Raw genomic sequence first — 14,679 nt, 5'->3', positions numbered from 1 at the left:
TTGGCTAAATCTGGGCTAATTTAGCCAGTCTGAATCCAACTGTGATTGTTTGAAGACAGGTCGCATCCCATCACGTAACCTTTGCAATTTCCTTGTGATCAAACGCCCATAGAATGAGGTTGTTGAACACTCAACCTCTGGGCAACTAGCTGGTTGTTACAACTACTAGCAACCAGTTGCTAAAAGTAAAAAAAAAAATTCAATGCAATCTCTGCACAACTGCCAAGTTTTTGATCAATGTGAAGTGCTCTTCGGGCTTGTTTTTACCTTTTCGTCAGCTTTCTGTTCTTACTTAAACATTAAAAGAAAACTCTGTGCAGCCTCATTAAGAGGTGGACTGTAGTCTAATCTTCTCTGTAGCGCATTTCAAACCTTGTCAGGGAACAAAATGTTCTCTTCAGAGAATAATAAGTATCATTACTTTCTTAAAAAGTAAGAAGTCATTTGTACATCACTCAGTCTTTTGAGTAACATTTGCATTGTGTATCCAGACATAATTTGTTTGCACTCAAGTGTTTAAATTGCTATTGCTAAGATTCGGAGTATGCAAAGCATAAGAAAAAGAAAAATGCACACTGCACTGTTTTTGGTTGCAATTTCTATTCAAAAGAAACAAGTGATATTCGTGTTTACTGTGTTTCTAAAAAGAGTAAGAAAAACTCACGGCTATGTTCTCGGCACTTCTTTGATGTATATAGTTGATTAAAAGGCATGCTGTTGGTTAGAAGCTACAACTAAAACCAAACAACAATTACAGTTTTATCTCACAAGAAGGCAAAACTAGAAGGTGAAAATCACTCGAAGAAATGTGAATGAAATGTAACAAACAGCACAAACAGCCACAAACCTGATCTCAGAGGAACCTGACAGCCTACCAGCTCAGTCAGCTCAGCATCTCTTTGTTTTATTTGGTTTAAGGTCCAAGAACTGAGACCAAGATCATACAAACCATTTGACTTTCATTAACCTGGCAGCTTTCTAAACAACGATGGCCTGAGAGAATGAGAGGTTTTTTTTTTTAATGTAACTTAAGTGTTAACATGCTATATGTGGCACGTCTCCATTCTCAGGATTCCTTTTCACATCTTCTCGTTGCTAAGGTTACTAACCTGACAACTATGATCATGTTCACTCTTCCCATGAAAGGCTACACAGTTGCATCCACATACACACAATCCTACAGAGCCGTGTTTTCTGTGTTTTTTCTTGTACAGGAAACTTTACCGATAAGAGTTACTAAGAAATAAATCTTCATATATGGCAGGTGATCACATCTTCTTACACAGCATGAAAAAGATTTAACAACAAAAATTATAAGTGATGTACTAAGTGCCGCAAAAAAAAGAAAGTAAGATATGCAGAGGACAACCTGTGCTTCTTGTTCAGTTCAACTCGTGTCAGACGGATGTGAAAATTTCCCAAAACCAAGTAATTAACAGAGTTGTTTGTCTTATCAAAATGTACCCATCAGTTCGAGGTCATCTCATTAAACAAGCGACATGTTGGAAAGGCTTTTAAAGTCTTCAAGTGGCAGAATTACTTTTTTACGGGGTTGAACGTGAAGTGTCAGGCGCAGACTCTAACCAGTTACATAAACAAAAGAGCAAAGCATGCCCTCGCGAGGGGCTACCACTAGCCGAGGGTGTGAAAGAACACTTTGCTCAGTTAGTGTCTGATCTCCTAAACAACTACTAATTGTCAGAGTTTAAAAAAGACATTACTTTCTTGTGTTCAGTCTGTTAATGGCAGAATTACTGTTCCTACAGACATCAATACAATTATTAAAATTGTCCAAGCAGTAGTAGCAGAGCTGCTGAAGTAATGAGCATTTTAAAGGAAATGATCTGGCTTTGAAACACTTACGTTTGAAGAACAAATTATTTCTCTTCTCCTGACAATCAAATTATCTGTCATTCACTCAGTGCTGGGCGGTTTTCATAAATAAGAAAATTTGAAAGGATTTTGCACAAAATGTTCTCCACGGTGTTTGTCCCAAAGAAATCGGAAAATATACGTATGTGTAACATATAGACAAATCTCTGACCCACACTGACTTTAATTTAAAGTTGCAGGAAACACTTTCAGACCAAAAGCCTGAAGAGAGTCTTTAATATCCTGTAATTAATTTATTCATGTGTTTCTACAGAATTCAATTGTCATGTTCACCATAACATAACTTTTATTACATATTTATATTTAAATTCAGTAGTACAAATTAGTAATATTAATAAGTGGACAAACTTTTTTTTCTCCTTCAAAATGTGAATAAATAATTCTAAGACCTCACGCTGATCTGTTTTGTTTTTTAATCAATAGACATTTTTATTAAATGTAATGCTATAAATATTTTTGGGGGGGCGAACCTGTTTTTGAAAGAACATCATTTAATTTATTTAAGATAATATTTATTGATTAGAAATGTTTTAAATTACAATAAATTAACCGGCAAACGCTGTATTTTAGTGGCACATTGTGTTATCTAAGGTATGTTTGCAGTGTTAAAAGTCTAACTGACCTATTAACACAGCAGAAAATGCTGTGCGATCGTGACTTTGACTGTCTGTATTTTATTCTTTTAACGCTGCAAACAGGCTCGGAGCAGAATAGAAGGAGAAGCGGGAGATGAGGGTTAAAGGAGTTGCCATTAGCTGAGAAAAACTTGTTATTTCCTAATATCATAAACAGCTACTGGTGGTGGTTAGACTTTCTTAACGAGGCTTTACACTCTTGTCTTAATTTTTGTTGATGAGCAAGTGGATAATAAGCATTTGTAGCCTGAGAAACAGAAACACTTCAGTCTCTTTACTAGAAAACTATATTCCTTCTTTAATCAACACTGCATTAACATTATTAATTAGGCTTTTATCGTGATTAAGCTGCATTAGGAAACACAATGTATCACTGCGGGACTGGAGTGAGGGTTGCTGAGCTCGAACCTCTCATTCATTATTCTATCAATCAGTTCAACCAAACAGTCAGTTTAATTGTATATTTCTTTGTTTTCGTCATGATTTTTGATCATTGATGTGTAGAAACAAGGCAGGCACGAGTTATTAGAAACGACTATTAGAAATGAAATGTTTGTTTGTTTTTTGTCTTTTTAGTATTTAAAATATTCGGGGAAACTGGGAGTATCGTTCCTACCTTAATTTCCGTGCACAGTGGGGTCAGAACTCTTCTGGTGTGAGACTTCCTCGTCATTTTCCCCTGGGTAAAAAAAAAGCAGAGCAAAATGAGATATTTGTTGTTCTTAGAGTCAGAAGATGTCAGAAACAAAACTGCTTCATCTCTGTCCAATAACAATTTGACACTGAACTCATAATTTGAAAGTATTTTTAAGACAGCAAATGTAATAGATTCTAAAAGACAAAAAGTAAAATCATGTTTGAACTTCCGCATTTGTGTTTTTTTTATTCTTTTTTTATGCCACACAAATAGTTTTACTTGCAAAATCCCTTACTCTCTTTTTGAAACCAGATCTCTTGGAGCTACACTCTTTACACTCAAAGCATTATGAAGATCTGCACACTCACTGTGGCTGTATGTTAACTGACATATTATGATTTCAGTCTGTTTTCTGTCCAGGGAGGTAAGGTCATAAATCAAAGGTTTTTCACTATTTGTTTGGGACTGACAGGAAAGTGTTTTTTGTTCCTTTTTAAAATCCTCACAGTAAATTTTCAGAATTGCGTTACATTTTTTTAAAAAGTTGGTAAGAACATTATAAGAGATGTGTGTTTCGGGTGTTTTGAAGGTGCTCCAAATTCAGTTAATTTAAAGTTTTTTAATCAAGTCACGATAGCAAAGCTTTAATTACCGGGAAATGCAACACAAGGCAAACTGCAGAGTGTGGATTTACTAGTACAATGGGCCACAAAGATCAAAATACTGTAGAATAAATAAATTATAAATGCTGTTATAACAATAATCACAATCACGCTTGAAGGCACTTTCTCCGCTGTACTGAACATCTAGTCCTGTGGAAAAAAAAATATGGCTTCATATTTGACTAGCATACTTGTATACAGAGGACTCCATGGTTGAGTCAGGGACTGCAAATTGTCCAAGCCGTCTCCTCTCCACCAACATGCTTGACAGTTCATCTGAGGTGTTTGTGGACATTTGCTGTGTTTGCTGTGGCCAAAGAGCTCCACTTTGGTCTCATCTGCCCAAAGGACATTGTGTCAATTCAATTTTATTTATTTAGTGCCAAATCACAACAATAGTCCCCTTAAAGTGCTTTGCATTATAAGGTAAAGACCCTACAATAACACAGAGAAAACCTCAAAAATCAAACGACCAGCATATGAGCAAGTACTTGGCAACAGTGTGAAGGAAAAACTCCCTTTCAACAGGAAGAAACCTTCAGCAGAACCAGGCTCGGGGAGGGGCAGCCTTCTGCCACAAAGAAGTCTTGTGGTTTGTCTGGATGTAGCTTTGCAAACCAAAGCGATCCTGTCCTGTTCTTTTTAGAGACAAGACACTGTCTCCTGGTAACCTTTCCAAATACGTCAAACTTGATTTGGAGATGCAGCTCCTGGGTTTGTTGCAGTTTCTCTTTCTCTCATTGCACACTCTGACCTTGGGGTGAATTGGCTTAGACATGCACCCCTAGGAAGATTGTGGCATTGAGTTAACACACACCTGAATGCTCCAGACCAGACCAAAGTGCTCATACTTGCTTATGATCAGTTAATAAGTGCATTTGATTAGAGCTCCTGGCTGCTACTTATCAATTAATTCCTGCAGATACAGTAGGGTGTACTTAGTTTTACACAGGACTGCACAGATTAGTGTGGGAACTTGATTTTTCAGATTTTTTTTCTTTATAAGATTCAATTATGCTTCAGCACGCAGCCTAACTAGTTCCCATTCCCCGTCTATTTATTCCTTCATAGTTTATTTTCTTTAATCAGCCGTGAGTGCCATACTCAGTCTGGCACGATGCCACCTGACGATCTTGAGCAAATCAACGTAGAAAACTAGTGTAATGAACAAAGGACCCTCATTATCAAAATTATCATGCGCTCAAAATTAGGGACATCAAATAACAATATGGCATGGCTGTTATTTGTTTGTTTGTTTTGTTGTAAATCCATATAACTGTACGATCTGTTGTAAATAAAACACTTATTCCAAAAAGAGAAGCGGCTGTGTTTACCCCACTGATAATTAGCCAGTGTCTCCTCTCATAACCTCACACTAATTACTGTTTCCTCTCTCTGTGCGACAGAAAGGTTGGGGATGCATTTTTAAGCAGGCCGATGCCATCAATAATTCACGCACAATATTCACACACAATATATGTGTTTCTCTTAGCCAGAATTTTTGAATTTCCCTCAAATATGTCAGCTGTACTCATCAGGTGCATATTTAGAGCTAAAACTCTGGTCGGGTATCAATCATCCAAAGAGACAGAGAGAGCTGTCATCAGCAGCGCAGCTACCTTATGTAGTGGGTGAGCTATCATTTGTGACCATACTGAAACACAGGTGTTACTCCAAGAAAAAGAAACAAAAAAAGAGCTAAATCCACCCAATGAAAACACATGAACCAGCTTTGCTTTTCTGTTGTTTAGGCCCTTCTGTTGCTGGCTGCTATACTGTTGGGAAAGACTCAACAAACTGTCAGGCTGTAATAGATGAGCCAAAAGCAAACTCAGCCTCCTGTAGAGAAGTGTCATCCAAACTGTCCAAACTGCTGCCGACACTCCTACACATCTCCCAGGCTGTTTGATGACAGTCTACGTGACAGCCAGCAAACTCATGATACCCTCAATATGCTCGCAAAATGATGCATTTTTGTTTGCGTTTCTATATAAATGTGGTTTCGCCTCTCTAATTAAAGTTGGCCTTCAGTCTCAACCATATATACACTAATGAGGCTCGCCTTTGTCTAAGGACAAACGAGCCAATCGCTGAATTTCTGACAAGACACCATAGTATGTCCACACAAGCTGTGTTCATAAAAAACAAACAAATTCACACTGTAAAGAAAAGTTTATGTTCATCCAGGTCGTTAGCAAATTTTAAGCCATTTGAAACTATAGAGATAAATTTCAGTAATGTGGAAAGACTGAAGAAAGAAATATCATATAGGACATCACAGGGTTGTGAATTCTTAGACTAATATAAATACATACATAAGGCAAATATAAAGATAGAATAGAAGAACAGAGATAGACAATGAACTCTTTTTAGGGGACAGAGGATACCTCAGAGGCTGATTTTGAAGAAGTGTGCCAAATCCATGTTTCACTAACATTGACATGATTTATACATAAAGAGCATATGGTTGCTTCAGTGTCCAATGGCCAACAGATGGAGGGGCAAAGCAAGAAAAAGAGAGAATATGGGGACAGGACTATTATTTATTTAGGACACCAGCAGCCGAGCACTTGATCTGTTACTACAGCTTACACAATGCAATTTTTATCATCACCCTAAAAACATTAAATAACTAAATATTAACAGTAATACACCCCAGACAACAGTGACTCTAATTCACTGCCAAATCACTGTGTCCTCATTCCACTACTTTTTCTTAGGCATGATTTAATGGAACTTTCCATGTTATCGCTGGCCTCTTTATTACATCTTTATACCCTTAGCTCGAGCATCATCTCCAAGGGAGCTTTCATATTCAAAATGGCTGATGTCTTACCACTGGGAAAGTTCCGGGTGCTCCTTTGGGAATCGCTTTCCTCCTGGCCTTAGTTGACGTGAACTTCTGAATCTTCTACAAAAGTCCTTCTTTCTTCTGTTTTAAAGAAAAAAAACTTTCAACAGAAAAGGTGCAAAGCACAACCAGATGATGAAGGGGAAAACCAGATGAATGCCAGGAGAGAGATAATGGTGGCTGTGATAGGATGGTTGGCTCTAGGAGTCAGAAGCCACAGGTGGGGAAGACATCCCTCTGGTAGTGGAGGCGTGCTGGAGGATGGGGCATGACGCAGCGTATCCACATGGGGATGTGTGTGTGTATGTGATAATGTCAGTCTCTATTAAAACACATTAGCTAGTCCACTAAGAGTGCTTGTCCAAGGAGTCATCTTGTTGAGCCCTCAGTGCCAAACCCGTCGTCCCGTTCTTACACCAGCCTTTTTAAATGTCTTTTTAGTGCGAGCCATACCTGTGTTTGAGCCTGAAGAGTCAAAAAGAGCATGAAGACGAGGAAGAAAAACAAAAAAAATCGTACTACATCTCTCTGCAAAAGATCTCTCTGGCAGCAAGAATCAATTAATACTCAAGGTGATGAAGATGAGGCAATGCCATTCCCCTTTTCCACTAATGTGTCACGTCTCCTTTGCTCGTTCTCATTTTCTTATCAGTCAGTGCCTTGCTTCTTGTGATGAAGTTGAAAGAGAAGGAAAATCGGAGAGTCAGTGAAGACCTGTTCCTGCAGATCTGGCTGCTGCCTGGGCCTGATGAGCATCTGGCACATGGAACGTCGTCAACAAAAGCACCTGAGTCACAGTTACTCTGAGGGGCTGCAGGGTGGGACACCCAGTGTGTGTGTGTGTGTGTGTGTGTGTGTGTGTGTGTGTGTGTGTGTGTGTGTGTGTGTGTGTGTGTGTGTGTGTGTGTGTGTCACCCCCAGTGATTCAGACCCTTTGAGCATTTCACAGGAGCAGGTTGCTAGGTGAGGGTGGTATGATGCCCACCTCACATCCCTCACATGCATGCACACACACACACACACACACACGCATATATATACAAAGTGCACAGTTTGAAGGGAGCAGGTTTAATGATAGCAAATAAAGAAAAGTAAACAGCAGGAGGCTAACAAGAGCTAATTTAGTTCTGCTCTCTACTATGAATTAATGAAGAGATCACTTGGATGCCACAGCAACAGAGGGGAGGAGTTGTCTTGAGAGACAACACCGAGGGGCCGCTGTCGATCCAATATTAATTTTAGGGCCCTAAGATGGCTCTCTGTTGTCTGGAAACATGAGCATGAGATAACCCATAGCTTGGTATCCATGCTTAATTAACCGACTGTCTTCTGCTTATTTGACTCTTCTATCTTTCTTCGTTTTTCCTGTTTGTTTTATTTCCTTTAATCTTAGTTATTTTACTTTTATTATTTGTGATTTTCACCTCTGAGTTCATCCTCATGCTATCCTCTCTCGCTTCCTCCCTTCACTTTATTCCATCTCCTATCATGGCCTGTCTGCAACAATGCAGCGGTGAGACTGTAAAGTGGCTTATCCAATTTTGGTCTGTCACATCAGGTACAAACCGGTGCTGATCTGAGCGTCGTTCATCTCCACACTGCGTTATCGTGCAACCACGCACACCTGCTGCATACAAACGTCCCTGATCACCTCTTTAGGCTTTGGACTTTTAACGAACGACACAGAGAGACAGATCCGAGCAAAACAGTGCATGAACAAGACAAAACAATTAAGAGAGGCGTAGCATCTTAGACAATGGTTCCTGATAACAGCGTACAATTTGTAATCAATTACCTGACGGTGCGTAACAGTGAGTGGGTGGTTCTACCCTACAAGCTTGTTATCACAAATTCTCCATATAATGCACAAATAAGAAGAGACAGTAATTGTAGAAAAAGGAGCTGGGCGATGAGGAGGAGTTTGTGGAGGAGGGCGATGAACAGTGAAGACTGTCAGAGAAGAAAGCGAGGGAATAAAGCAGACATTTAAAGCTGTTTACCACTGTGACCTTAAGCTGTGATACTAAAGAGTGTTTCGCATTAGCTGACGGTTTAATGATGATCTAACTTTATTGGAAACAATGTCAGTCTTATAACTATTACTTTTATTGCTCTCCTTTTAAGAAAGAAAAGAGAAAATGATTTTTTTTTAAAAAACTGATTCAAAGCAAGAAAGTGGATAAAACAGACACATAATTAGCTAAAACATGTCCTATGTCAGTGTGACTTTAATCAAAGGCAATAATGCATGGTGTCTCACATGTGGCTGAGGAGCAAGGATACTGCAGACAATTAACCAGCAATGTGCAAGAGCAGAAAATAGTCTCAACCGAAAACACACAAAATCTATTTCTAATCATCAGGGGTGTTGATACTGTTGAGCCTGGCTGAGGGCATGACTCCGCTGGCACAAAAGAAAAAGTCACACAATCCAAAATCCAATCCGTGCATTCAATTATGTCACGTATTGAGCTGCTCAGATGAAAAGGTTATCAGGTAGGGTTTTTTTGGTAACTCACTGTATCCTTTTTTTAAGCTGGGTTCTGGGACTTAGATATAATCAGTATTTGGACTGCAACACAATTTTTTCTCATTTTGCCTCTGCACACCCCCCGCAGTGGATTTTAAACCAAACAATCAAGATGTGATTGAAGTGTGATTGAAGTAACAAAGGTACCGCATTAATTGTTTAGGAGTTACAACCAGTTTCAGTGCTCCAAGAATTAAAGCTGAAAGTCTGCACTTCAGTCCCATCTTGACTGTTTGATTCATCTTTTACTTATTTAAATGTTATTTCCACTGCAGTAGTATAGAGACACAACATTGGAGTTTGTGAGTTATGGCTGATGTAAACACAGTATACTGATTAGCATAAGAATGATACCTCAATGCAGTTTTACCCGCATGCATCCAGCCTGCTCACTATTCAATAGCAAGTGTTCTGCAGACACGAGCTGTTCTCTTTTTCATAGCTCTGGAGATGCATTTTTGCACTCAATAGCTTCTAAAGTATTCCCTCCTTCCTGAGTTCCAGTAAATGTAAGTAGTGATGAATTTATTAGCTCAAAGAAATGAATAGCTTAGCTTCACTCGACTAAAGTGAAGCTGCTGCACTTTACAGACTAAAATGCTTGAGTTGAAGGCAAGTTGACTTCTTTTAGGTTCTTGAAGGTCTTTCACCTCCATCCATCCATCCATCCTCATCCGCTTTATCCGAGGCCGGGTCGCGGGGGCAGCAGCCTAAGCAAAGAGGCCCAGACCTCCCTCTCCCCAGCCACCTCCTCCAGCTTATCCGGGGGAACACCAAGGCGTTCCCACCTCTTTCACCTCTTAACCAAAATGTTTAAATTTTTTTATTACAGCTGATTACCAGGTGTTATTCCTGAAATACTTTTATGTTGGATGTCAGAGCTGGGAGTGTCGTCACTGAAAAGTAATCTAGGATTAGGAAGTCGGGATAGGTGTAGCTTTTCCAACTAGTTTTCCAGCTGGTGTTTCAGCTGAAGATTCCAAAAGGAAATTTGGGGTTTGGGGTGACCCTTCCTGACGATTATGAGAGTTGTTAAGATCAAACATGTCGAATGGTTTAATCGCCTGGGAAGCGATGTTCAAACCATTAAAAGATGTCAGGTTGCATTTAATTCAAACACCTTAGACCACTATAACCTGGATGACTGAGAACCTACATATAGCCTCTACAGATATTTTACCCTGTCATCTCCCACAATTTCTAGATCCATTTGTGTGAGCATGGAACAACAGACTTAATGTTTGGCCAGTCAAAGCATACCAAGAGTTGGTAAGCTACCAAGACAAGTGATTATCTTGGCTTGGTACACTTTGTGTCTTCAACAGACCAGTTGCACAGGACGAATTAGTGAGTGACTTCTAAAGCCATGATCATCCTTTTGTGATGATGTGCCAAATAGTTTTGGCATCATAGTTGCTTTCAGCAAAGGCACAAAACTAATTCAGTACAAAGCTCAGTGTTTGAGACTAGACAGTTTCCACAATTTTCTTTAATAGTTAAATAAAAGTTACATTTTAAAAGTTACGTTTAATCAAATTAAAGCATCTTCTAATCTTTGTTACAAACATAGAGGGTTTTCTTTTTCTGAGGTAACACACAGCAAAGAGTCAGCATTAGGAAGTTTGGCTTTAAAAACCCCATGCTGAGTTTTAGCATTTAGTCATCTCACGGCCTGGTTTGTATCCCCAACAAAGAGTCACATATTAGCTGAGTGAATGATTAAAATACAGAATAAGCACTCTTGACAATGAATAACTGCATCATAATCCTTTTTTTATTGCATTTCTCAGTGCGTGATTAGCCTGTGTCCTGCTGCGTGGAAAGTACACGGCATATTTTTCTAGCAATAGCTCAGACTGGGACAAGGGTATAACTGTCATACCCATGGCTCTTCATCTGCAGGTAGATAAGGTTAATTCACTGTCTAATGGTCCTGGGAACTGATGAACCATTTGATGTTAAAGGGTAATTGCCTATGTCTGAGTGGTGTTGTGTGTGTGGCGGGGAAAACCAGGGGACTTTGTGTGTCGAGATAGAGAGAGCATCGCCCTCAGAAGCGTGGATGTGTCAACATACTGTCAGAGAAGATTACAGGCATCATTAAAATATTCACTCTGTGACCTTAAAGCGATGCTTCCCACCTCCGCTTGGATTAATCAGTACATACCGAAGTTTCTATACTGCCTGGATTACTACAGTTCGGTGTTCTGTGCCCCGTGTGGTCTATCATTACGCTTCATCTGGTGTCACCTGGCACCTGAAAACCAGCATTACTTTCCTGGCAGGCCTCATGTCATCACAAGTTGTCCACCACGACTTGCCTGTGTAAGAACACCAAGCGGCGAGCAAACCAAGGCCAAACATGTCATCAAAAGCTCCCATTGATCCCAACCTGTGTGTCTTTCTGTGGCACTTTGCTGGTGTTACTGTGACATTAAGCAGACAGGAGATTTACATTACTCTTCAGGGCTGCGAGGACAAGGGGAGAATGGTTGTCATGGAAACGGACCCCTACATGGATGTCAGAATTGTTTAATTATTCAGGACCGCCATCACCGAGCATCAGCAGGGAACCGCTGAAGCGACTGAATGGTGAGGCTGAAAAATGATGTATCATGTGCGGTAGTTGCGGGAATCCAAATAAACTTACCTCGAATACACGATACTGTTGCTGTAATGAAGTCTCCAGTGTGGACTCAAGGAGCCTAATGTGGTCTCTGCACACACAAATTGTTTCCATGCAAATGTGTGCGTGGAAGCGGTCCTTTCGAAAAAGAGGAGTCATGATAGATTTCAAGCTGAATTGATCGATTTGATTATAGATTTGCCGAGACAGTGTGTCAAATACTGACATCCTGTCAGGTTCCACTGATGTCACAGAGACACAGAAGTGTCTTTTGGTAATGATGCCTTGATGAATGCACTGGACACCGATAAGTAGAGGCAGAGGTGACAGAAGTGACACGTTTGTCAGCCAGGAGAGCAAAGTTTTGTGTACCGTTTGGCGACTACGTGTTTTGCACTTCGGTTTTCTTTTTACTCACTTTTAACTTTTAGATTTCACTTTGATAGATGGTTTATAAATAAATAAAATACCTGGTTAGGTTTAGGTATTAAAAACTACTCATTAAAGGTTTAGGGAAATATTGCGGTTTCAGTATGCTCTGTACTGTAACCCTGGAAATTAAATAAACAATGAGTCTACTTTCAATGCAAAGGGTGTTTTACAACAGTCTCAGTATTACCATGAAGGCAGTTTATCACTGCACAGATGCAGGGCAGGGAACCTTGTAATTCATCTTTCAGACACTTATGGCTTTGTCTGAATCTCTGGGAATCAGACAACAAAAGTTTATTTTCTTACTCTTCAGTGAACTTTTTGGTACTCCTATGATTCTCTATACCTCCACTAAAAATAATTTCTGTCTGGATACAAATCTAAATGCAGAAAGTGCATACTTTGTAAAATGTTATACCAGAAGCTCACAGTGCGTGTGAATACACATTTTATGGCACAGCAATAAACTGTCATTTCCAAAGCAATATAAAGCAAAGCCAGTTAAAGCTAGCTTTCTACCTAATCATGAAATATGATGATTGAATAACGTTGAATCATAAAATTACTACTGTACAGTAATAATTTTACGATTTCTGGCAAGACGAAACCTTGCCAGAAATTGTGTGCACGGTTCTGCACTGCTCGTGAGCTGAAGCATTACACATCATCAAGTGTTTCATGCAATCCTTCTCTTTAAGCTCTTAAATTTAGGTTAGTTTGTCAAATTAATGTTGAGCCTCTGAAACAGTGCATCATTGTATTGTACAAGAATCATTGTAATTCCCAAACAGTTCATGCTGAATTAAAGCTTTAATACAACAAGTATTAAGTAATAATTAAGTCTTATTAACACAACAACAAATGTCTTTGTCCGATAAATTGTGGACCTTACTTTAAATTGTGGTCAGCTTAAAAACCACATGATGAAATGTGGAGAAATGTTGACAGTAAGTTATTACTTCATCTTTATGCCAGTGCTGTTAAAAAAGGCGTCTAACATCAGGAATTTCATCACATCCACACAGTCGCCCTAAAAATGGAATTCATTTTTATGCATTTCAGTTTCAGCTTTAGTTGTATTTGAAACTAATCTTATGTGTATGTGTTGCCATGGATATACCATTCTCATGCAAACAATATACAGTACAACACTAAAGGCTGCCGCCCACACTCCAGTACACACAAGTCTTTAGTGACATATTTTTAGCCTTGGCATTTTTTTCTCTAAATGTATTTGCACAGTTCAATGGCTTCCCTATTACATAATTAAAACTCAGCTTTAAGTAATGTGCAATTCATCCATGCAACACTGGAACAATATGTTCACAGATCGCAGACTTGATGGAAATATTTTGCTCGCCTGCGCTTACAATCAGTGTCAGAAAGTTTAAATGTATCCAGACCAACCAAGGACAGAGCTAGTGAGAAACACTGAGTAAGATGCAGCTTTTATTCCACCAGCGATTATTTTTTCCTCCTTATAGCAGATGCCTGGGTGTTAAAGAGAGCTGCTGTCCTATTGTGCATCAGTTTGCCTGCAAACTGTGCCACTCTGTCCTCGCTCGTTTTCAAATCAGTGTGAAGTGTGTGGGAGCACTTCACGGTCAGAGACCATTTTATGGACAAGCAAACTCACTATCCGAGCCATATGGTGGGGCTGCGCTCTGTTGGGACTGATCCATATTTCTTTAGGCTGTTAAGTTTTTTGATGCTTTTCTTTTCATTACGAGCGCACACAGAAACAATCGCTGGGATATCACAATGCAAGCGCACCGAATCCATAAAGTTTAACAGCTACATGGGTTGCTGTTTCCCCTCTCCTGCTCTACCAAAGCTACTTCTCGCGGATGTCCAATTCATAATGTTCTCATGCATAATGTACATCAGTAAAAGCAGCTGCTTTGCTTCATCATGCCATGTGCTTTTACTGTACATCTAATAGTGCGGGATCTCCTGAGGCTCATTAAAACCGACAGCGTTCCTCTGACTTGGTAACTTTCAGGCTACAGATGATTGGGGATTCTTTAAGTATATTAAAAGCTACTGTATTTAAAAAGTAAGTAAAATATTATTCCTGGAAAAAGAGTTTGTAATTTCAAACTTATTTTCAGCATACTGAATGTCAAAATGTAGAGTTAAAGGCGAGAATCCTAAAGTCCTAAAAACAAAAACAAAGAGAGACAAACAAATAACACTAGGCTACCCCCAAGTGGTGACGCTGTATAACAGATGCAAAGTCCTGGACCACAGAGCAACAAGAGAGAGGCCATCCGTTAGCTACTGAAGCAACCAACATGTGACTTTAAAACAAAACAACTTTATTTGTTTGGCAATTTCATGACAAATTGCAGGAAAGATGTTTTTTCCTAATCTTTTATCAATTAATAAGAAACAAAAACAAATAAAATACACA

This window comes from Diplotaxodon limnothrissa, linkage group LG12 (assembly GCF_057381915.1).
Source record: "Diplotaxodon limnothrissa isolate DT_005_m linkage group LG12, D_limnothrissa_male_GT1.1, whole genome shotgun sequence".
NCBI classification, from domain to species: domain Eukaryota; kingdom Metazoa; phylum Chordata; class Actinopteri; order Cichliformes; family Cichlidae; genus Diplotaxodon; species Diplotaxodon limnothrissa.
The sequence above is the reverse complement of the archived record's forward strand: the minus strand, read 5'-3'. Positions refer to the sequence as shown.